Here is an 8,735-nt window from a genome sequence, read left to right as displayed (position 1 = left end):
CCCGTGCCTGACCTGAGAAGCTGGCTCAATCTTGGACGGTGTTTAGGTTAACCATGCCCTGGCATTACGAAAAGGTTAATTGCACTTTACCCTCACCCAACACCACACTTTCAAGGTATTGAAGCCTTCTCCGCTGGGGCATGAACTTCCATCGTGATCACGATGCAGTACAGTGGCAGCAGGGTAATTGTAGGTTGACACTTTCCTGCAGAAATTAGTTTTCAAGTTGCTTTTGAAGGTTGCAATGGTGGGTGAGAGTCGGATGTGTCAGGGTAGTACATTCCAGTGTATGGGGTAAGTAAGGGAAAAATCTTGGAGACGGTTGTGTGAGGCGGGGATGAGAAGGAATCACAGACAGAGATCCTGGGAGGATTGAAGAATGCGTGAAGGGTGGTATCAGGACCAGGTCAGAGATGTATGGGGTGGGGGGACAGTTTGTGGAGGACCTTGTATGTCATTGTTACCAATTTAAAGGGAATTTGTTGGGCGATGGGTAGACAGTGAAGGTTTTGGCAGAGGGGAGAGGCGGAGGAGAAGCGATTGGACATGTGGATTTGTTGGGCAGCAGGGTTAAGCATGGATTAGAGGGTAGCAAAGCTGTTAGATGGAAGGCCACAGAGGTGGATATTGCAGTAGTCCAAGTGGAAGATGATGAGGACATGTACCGGTAGTTCTGTAGAGTCAAAGTTGAGTAAAGAGAAGACTTGATAAATATTTTTGAGGTGGAGGCAACAGAAGGTGATAAGGGCCTGGATTTGAGGTTTGACAGACAAGGCAGAATTCTAAGTTAGCTCAAGGCAGAGGACTTTTGGTACAAGGGAGAGAGTGGAACCATTGACTGTATTTCCCAGGACAGAGTCTTGGAGGACTCCAACAGTGAGCGGATGAGGTGAGGAGGTGATTTGTCAGTGGGGGAAACTGACTGATAGGTAAGAAAACAGTTTGAGGTAGACATGTTTTAAGGCAAAGAGAAGAAGTGATCTGGGGTGGTCGCTGGACAAAAAGGATGGGCCAGAATGAACACAATAGTGATGTTGGGGATAAAATGGGGTAGGGTTGGGTCAGGGATTAGGTCAAGTCCACAGGTGGTGAGGTGTGATGCGGAGAGTAGTTTGGTAATGGTGAAAAAGTGAGTTATGGAGAAGAACAGAGCAGGTTGTGGGGACTGTAGGATAAGGCTTTGTCTGAGGTTGTTGATCTCTTGTTGTGTTTAAAGTATGTGGCAAAGGCCTCAGCTGAGATGAGAGTTGTTGGGACAGAAAAAAGTAAAAGGTATTAAATAGCTGCCTGGGGTTGCCAGACATAAATGATATGACAGAAGTAGAGTAGTCCTGTTTGGTAGAGGTGAATGTGGGATTGAGATTGAAGAGCACTTGTTGGACTCTGCAGCCCTGTTGGTTTGTCTCAGTTGTTTAGTCAGATTTTTGTGCCAGGGCTGTCTATTAACACATCTGTGGTGCCTTGGTGGGGTATATAGGGTAGTTGGGGTGTTGCTGTTCTGGATTATAAAGGGCGCTGTTAACCCTTGTCACTCGTGACGCCAGGGTGAGGGTTAAATACTGTAATGGTGCTGGGCCTATCGCCACCCTTCCCAAGAGCGATAGGTGAATGCGTAATAAATGGATTGTCCACAACCACTGTCAACTGAAAACTTGCAGGAACTTTTACTGAAGATTTTCTGAAGCAGGCAATAGCAATAACAGTCCAGATAATAAAGTCTATTTATAGATGAGCAGCGATTGACAGTTGGTTGGGATCAGATAAGCTCAATTTAGCTTTAGGAAGATTCCGTTGCATAGATCCGCTGGATTTAAGGGTGCGTTTAGGTCCAGTGATTTTGCGGAGAGTAGCGGGGAATTATAGATATATAACCGCTGTGGTATAGGCCGAGGCAGCAAGGCTTTGGCCTAGTAAACGTACTTGAGGTTCTACCTCATTCAGAATCAGCAACCCAAGAGAGCGATCAATGGCTGCAGCTCCCTTATATGGGCAGGGGCGGACTGTTTTGGATTGGTCCAAAACAACTGTCACTCACCGTTACACTGCATTATGGGAGAACACGTGACTTAAGAACCACCTAAGGTCCTTCAACATACCATAGAGTTCTGCACCAAGTCACATGACCCGCAGGTCCTGCGATGCTAATCAAGTGAGTAACACAATATACATATTTACAATGATAATATTTATAAATATCAAGTTACTAGGGGTGACTAGGGGCTAACTAGGGAAGCAGACCCCGAAAGTCCTAGGGACTCTGACTTTGGGGACCCCCCCTACCAAGGCGCAGTATGAAATACGGTGCCGGGACACCACACATCGAGGGGGCGTGGCCGAATCCCACAGCGCAAACACAGTGTTCGGAACATTTCGTTCCCACGCTGTCCAGTGGAGTACGCCTTTAAGGTTCCTATGAGGGTGGGCAGAGTTCTGTACTGGGGGACCAGTTAAAGAGAAGAGAATGTAAGGAGGTTATGGTCACATATGTAGAAAGGTGTGCTTTAGAGGTTAGAGATAGAACACAGGTGGGTTAAAGTTAGAACTAGTGACCCTCAATGTGAGTGGTCATGGAGGACCACTACAAAAGGTCTGAGGAAGAGGTTAGCGACAGAAGATTAGAGGTTGCTGACTGGGGTGTGTTGATGGGGTTGTCACCCATGATGATGATGGTGAGGATGTCTGTTGAGAGGACATGTAGAAGTCAGATCGTGAAGGGGTCAATAAAGATGGATGCAGGGCCTAGTGGTCAATAAATCACAGCCACATTAAGGTTGGAGGGAGAGTAGTTGAGGACAGAGAGTACTTTTTAAAAAAAAGGTGGAGAGGAGGAAAGAGATGTAGTTGGGGTGAAGGAATTATCCAATAACAGCGGCCAACACCACCGCTTTGTTTGTTACCAGGGAAAGGGGCGCTGCCTTAGGAAGGTGCATCAGGGGAGATAGAATCGGCCATGTTTCGGGTAGACCAGTACATGAAGGAAAGTTTGTTGCGGACAGAGTGTGCGCTCCAAGATATGGCATCCTAGCAATTCTTTGTGCTTGCGGGATTGATACGTCTTAAGTGTTGGTTGCTAATAATGGTCACATGGTATATAATTCCTCGTAAAACATTCTTCTCTTGTCTTGCCAGATAGTCCTGCAGCCTCAGCTCCATCGGCCCCTGGGTAGTCTGGGCCTGTCAGTTGCTTGTGTCCTGCAGACCATGTAGCGTTTTTGCTATTTAGCTTTTGTTCCTATGAAAGGTTATCCATTACAACATGCAAACAATGCAAAGCATGACACCGATCCATGCCGGGCCCCGGGGGCAGCGGTAATTACCTGCGTTTAGCTGATGCAGCCGGCCAAGCAGAGGGAATGAGACAGACTCAACAAACATCAATGGTTTTACTTTTTTTTTAAGCCTTCACCTATAATAGCCAATGAGCTGAGGATCGGACCATGGACAGTATAAGAACAAATCTCTCAATAAATGCATCTAACACATTGGATGAGGAGAATGTATACATGAATGAATGAAAGGAAAGGGATTTTTATGGACATACCAACAGAGGATCAGTCTGTTGTATATAGGCTTACCGACTGGTTGTCCATGTGGCTGCCCAATAAACTACTATGGTTTGCATCTATTTCTAGATAGATATACCGAGAAATGTGATACAGACATGAGTGTGTACCTATTGGTTTCTGGATACAGATATGGAAGATAGATCGTAGACATGTGATAGATGATAGATAGATAGAGAAAAAAAGAGAGATAGAAAGATAGATCGTAGACATGAGATAGATGATAGATAGATCGATAGATAGAGAAAAAAAGAGAGATAGAAAGATAGATTGATAAATAGATAGATATGAGATAGATAGAGAGAGATAGAAAGATAGATATGAGATAGATAGATAGATAGATAGATAGATAGACAGATATGAGAGATAGATAGATAAAAATGAGATAGATATGAGATAGATAGATATGAGAGATAGATAGATAGATAGATAGATAGATAGATATGAGATAGATAGATAGATAGAGAAAAAAAGAGGGATAGAAAGATAGATTGATAAATAGATAGATATGAGATAGAGAGAGATAGAAAGATAGATATGAGATAGATAGATAGATAGACAGATATGAGGTAGATAGATAAAAATGAGATAGATATGAGATAGATAGATATAGATAGATAGATAGATAGATTAGATTCAATCAGACAATGATATCATTAACCTGTGCTGCCATGTTTCATAGGCCAGAGTCCCAGAGATGGCTTAGGGCTTGTGTAACCTAATGCTGTCCATATCACATATATATCAGTAACAAAAAGGAGGCATCCCAAGATCAAGGCTGAAGAAAGATGCAGAACAATGGGAGACGTTCCGCTACATATGATTGATATGTCTTACAGATCTTCTGTCCCCTGAACAGTAATAATAACAGTGGTCCTCATTCAGTTCTCCTTCATTTTCCATTAACATACGCAGGATGGATAGAAAAGGGCAGCAGAAATCTGTGGAAGAGAACTAGTTGGAGAATGATATTAGCCATTTCGGTGATCTATTAGACAAGTAGGATCACCATAAGTCTAAAGACCCCCCCCCCCCCCCCCCCCCCTCCACACTAAACAACACTCATAACCTATCCTAGGTTCGACTGCTAGGACCCACTGGACAGCCAATTAAGGTGAGGTCCCCATAAATTGGACATGCATCAAAGAGCCTTGAGTGCTGGTTTCCAAGTCATCCTTACTTGGACCTCTTTTGGTACTAACCATCCATACTGGGGACACCCCACAAGCCCTGCCGTTTGGAGATGCTCCAGCCATCCCAGTTGCTCAGATCTTTGCACTTACACATATCCTACTTCTTACAGATCAACTTGAAGAACTGACTGATCACTTGCTGTGTAGTATATCTTAATGCTTAACCAGCACCTTTGTCACCAGATGAGATAACCAATGTCATTTACTTCTCTTGATCTTAATGTTATGGCTGATCGGTGTAAACTGAAAATATTTATTAAGCTTTTGTCAACAGGTGAAAGTTGGTCATTCGGAGAGTTTGCAGAATTTTGTGAAGGCCTATAGACTTGTGTTGGAAAGAGCTGGCAGTCTGATGTGTATGGGGACCTCCTGACTCTTCCCTGAGAGATGATGTTGGGGGAGAATGTTGGGTTTCAACAGCTCAGAGGAGTCTGGCAGTGACCTACCCCTTGCATAAGATGTCTGATCGCGGGGGTCCAGACGCTTGGGACCCCGGCGATCTCCCTGCTGCACCCAACATTCGTTTAGAACGTCGGGTGCAGCGCCAGGAGCTCATGATGTCACGGCCACACACCCTCAATGCAAGTCTATGGGAGGGGGCGTGACGGCTGTCATGCCCCCTCCCATAGACTGGCATTGAGGGGGCATGGCCGTGAAATCATATCCTGGGCGCGGCAGTGACGTTGCGAGCTTCCGCCTTGCATTGCCAGTCATCCAGCATGGAGCCGATGTTCATTTCATTCACCGGGTGTCTGGGGTGCCGCAGCCGATAGGGGATAAGATGAATAGGGGATGAGATGTCTAGGGGCGGAGTACCCCTTTAACCAAGCCACATATCTAGCCACCCACTGTGGGCCTAGGAGCTGCTTCTTATGGTCTTGAACAGCATGTGTGCAGACATACTTTGCATAAACAGTGCTGCCTGTGGACAGAACCACCAATGCTATGATGGCAACAGTCAGGAATAACACATTCCCCAACCATTGCTATTGTTTGGGTACATGTAGCCTGGGATCTGGACACTGACCATAGATACGCAGTGTTGTCAAGCTGGGTAATACTCCACAGACCCTCATACTCCGTACACTCCGTACTGTTGTTATTAATAACAATAATGATAATAATAATAATGATAATACTACTAAGAATAATAATGATTATAATAATGTTTTTGTTCTTGTGTTGATTTTTGTTTTTGTTCTTGTTTGATTTTTATACATTGTAAGTCTATGGTCACTATTCACAAGGGGTTAAGAGGCCTTTTCTACAGTCCAGTTAGCCATCCCAGTCCTGTGCATTAGAGGATGAGGAAGACGATGATCTGGGGAAGAATGGATGAGATGAAGGGAGCCAGCATGTCTGGGGATTTGTTTACCTTTCTACCTGTCCCGGGTGAAGCCGGTGAGTGGACAGGTAGGAAAGTGGCCGGTCTGTCTTCTGCTTATCCCTTTGTTGTGTTAAAGGCCAATTACTTCCTATCCCAGCAGGAGAAGGCAAGTGATCATGGAGATAATACTATGACTGATCATGGGATAGGGGGATAAGTGCTGCCGGAAGAGGATAATATACAAATTATACCCATATCACCTACTTAGCAAGATACACAACCATCTAATGTAGAGCGATCACCACATAAGGCCCTCGCCTTCAGAACACACAGTAGAGGTATAGCATGCTGCTCCTGGGTGCAAAATCTGTAAACAGACCCCCTCAATAATAATAATAATAATAATATTAATCACATGTCATCTGTAGTGCTGATCTCCACATTTGGGGCAGGTGACCCCCCAACCACTGCATTATTACCTCTGAAACATATATGTATATCAATGATTTTCTTATGATCATCTCATGTCTTTGGTGGTGGAGTACAGCTGGATTATTATGTGTTTGTTCCTCTGTTTTCCCCCAAATCATTACACACTTGAGGTGCTGCATTACTTTAATTGTATCAACTTATTGAGATAACATGCATCTGCTCTTATAGGGGAACATTGTATGTATGATAGACCCCAAACTGCACTTTATGTCTATCAGCTGAGAAAAGGATCAGGGACAGTGGATTTCAACATTCCTGATCCCATAATCCCCTGGGAGGTGGAGAGGTGGCTGACAGAGGCTTATCTCTTCTCCATGTTTACTAAACCTGCATATCTATTTTTATATATATATATATATATATATATATATATACATATATATATATATATATATATATATATATATATATATATATATATCATTTCTATCTATCTCATATCAATTTATCTCATATCTATCTATCTATCTCATATCTATCTATCTATCACATATCTATCTATCTCATATCTATCTCATATCTATCTATCTCATATCTATCTATCTCATATCTATCTATCTATCTCATATCTATCTATCTATCTATCTATCTCATATCTATGTATCTCATATCAATCTCATATCTATTTATCTCACATCTATCTATCTATCTCATATCTATGTATCTCATATCTATCTCATATCTATTTATCTCATATCTATCTATCTCATATCTATCTATCTATCTCATATCTATGTATCTCATATCTATCTCATATCTATTTATCTCATATCTATGTATCTCATATCTATCTCATATCTATCTATCTATCTCATATCTATCTATCTCATATCTATCTATCTATCTCATATCTATGTATCTCATATCTATCTCATATCTATCTATCTATCTATCTCATATCTATCTCATATCTATCTATCTCATATCTATGTATCTCATATCTATCTCATATCTATTTATCTCATATCTATGTATCTCATATCTATCTCATATCTATCTATCTATCTCATATCTATCTATCTCATATCTATCTATCTATCTCATATCTATGTATCTCATATCTATCTCATATCTATCTATCTATCTCATATCTATCTATCTCATATCTATCTATATATCTCATATATATCTATCTCATATCTATCTATCTATTTATCTCATATCTATCTATCTATCTATCATCTATCTATCTATCTATCATCTCTCCAGCTGTTGCATAACTACAACTCTCAGCTTGCCCTTCGGCTGTCAGTGCATGCTTGGAGTCGTAGTTTTACAACATCTGGAGGACCACAGTTTGGAGACAACTGTGCAGTGGTCTCCAAACTGTGGCCCTCCAGATGTTGTAAAACTACAACTCAGCATGCCTAGACAGTCTGGGCATGCTGGGAGTTGTAGTATTGCAACAGATGGAGGCACCCTGGTGGGGAAACACTGAATTAGTCTGTAACCTAACTCAGTGTTTCCCAACCCATGTGCCTCCAGCTGTGGCAAAACAGGCGACTTCCAGCATGCGCGGTCTGTCAGGGTATTTCCCTATTTGGGAGAAATTACGTTACAAATTGTGGGTCTTTTTCTCCTTTTACCCCTTATGAAAAGGAAAAGTTGGGGGTCTACACCAGTAGAATATAATTTTTTACAGAAATTCTTTTTTAACACACTTTTTCCTGAGTACGGAAATACCCCACGTGTGGACGTAAAGTGCTCTGCGGGCGCACAACAAGGCTCAGGAGTGAGAGCGCACTATGTACATTTGAGGTCTAAATTGGTGATTTGCACAGGGGTGGCTAATTTTACAGCGGTTCTGACATAAATGCAAAAAAAACCAAAAAAAAAAAACCACATGGGGTATTGTGAGCCTGAACACCCCACAGGTGTTTGATGAATTTTCAATAACCCCTTAAGGACCAAGTCCATTTTCACCTTAAGGACCAGGTCAATTTTATTTTTGCGTTTTCGTTTTTTGCTCCTCGCCTTCTAAGATCCATAACTGTTTTATATTTCCATCTACAGACCCATAAAAGTGCTTGTTTTTTTTTTTTCTGCGTGACCAATTGTACTTTGTAATGAAATTTCTCATTTCACCATAAAATGTACGGCGAAGCCAAAAAAAAATTTTTTTTAGGGAGGAAATTTAAATGAAAACCCCAATTTTGCACA

This window comes from Hyla sarda, chromosome 4 (genome assembly GCF_029499605.1).
Source record: "Hyla sarda isolate aHylSar1 chromosome 4, aHylSar1.hap1, whole genome shotgun sequence".
In the NCBI taxonomy this organism is placed as follows: Eukaryota; Metazoa; Chordata; class Amphibia; order Anura; family Hylidae; genus Hyla; species Hyla sarda.
Note: the sequence above shows the minus strand (reverse complement) of the source record.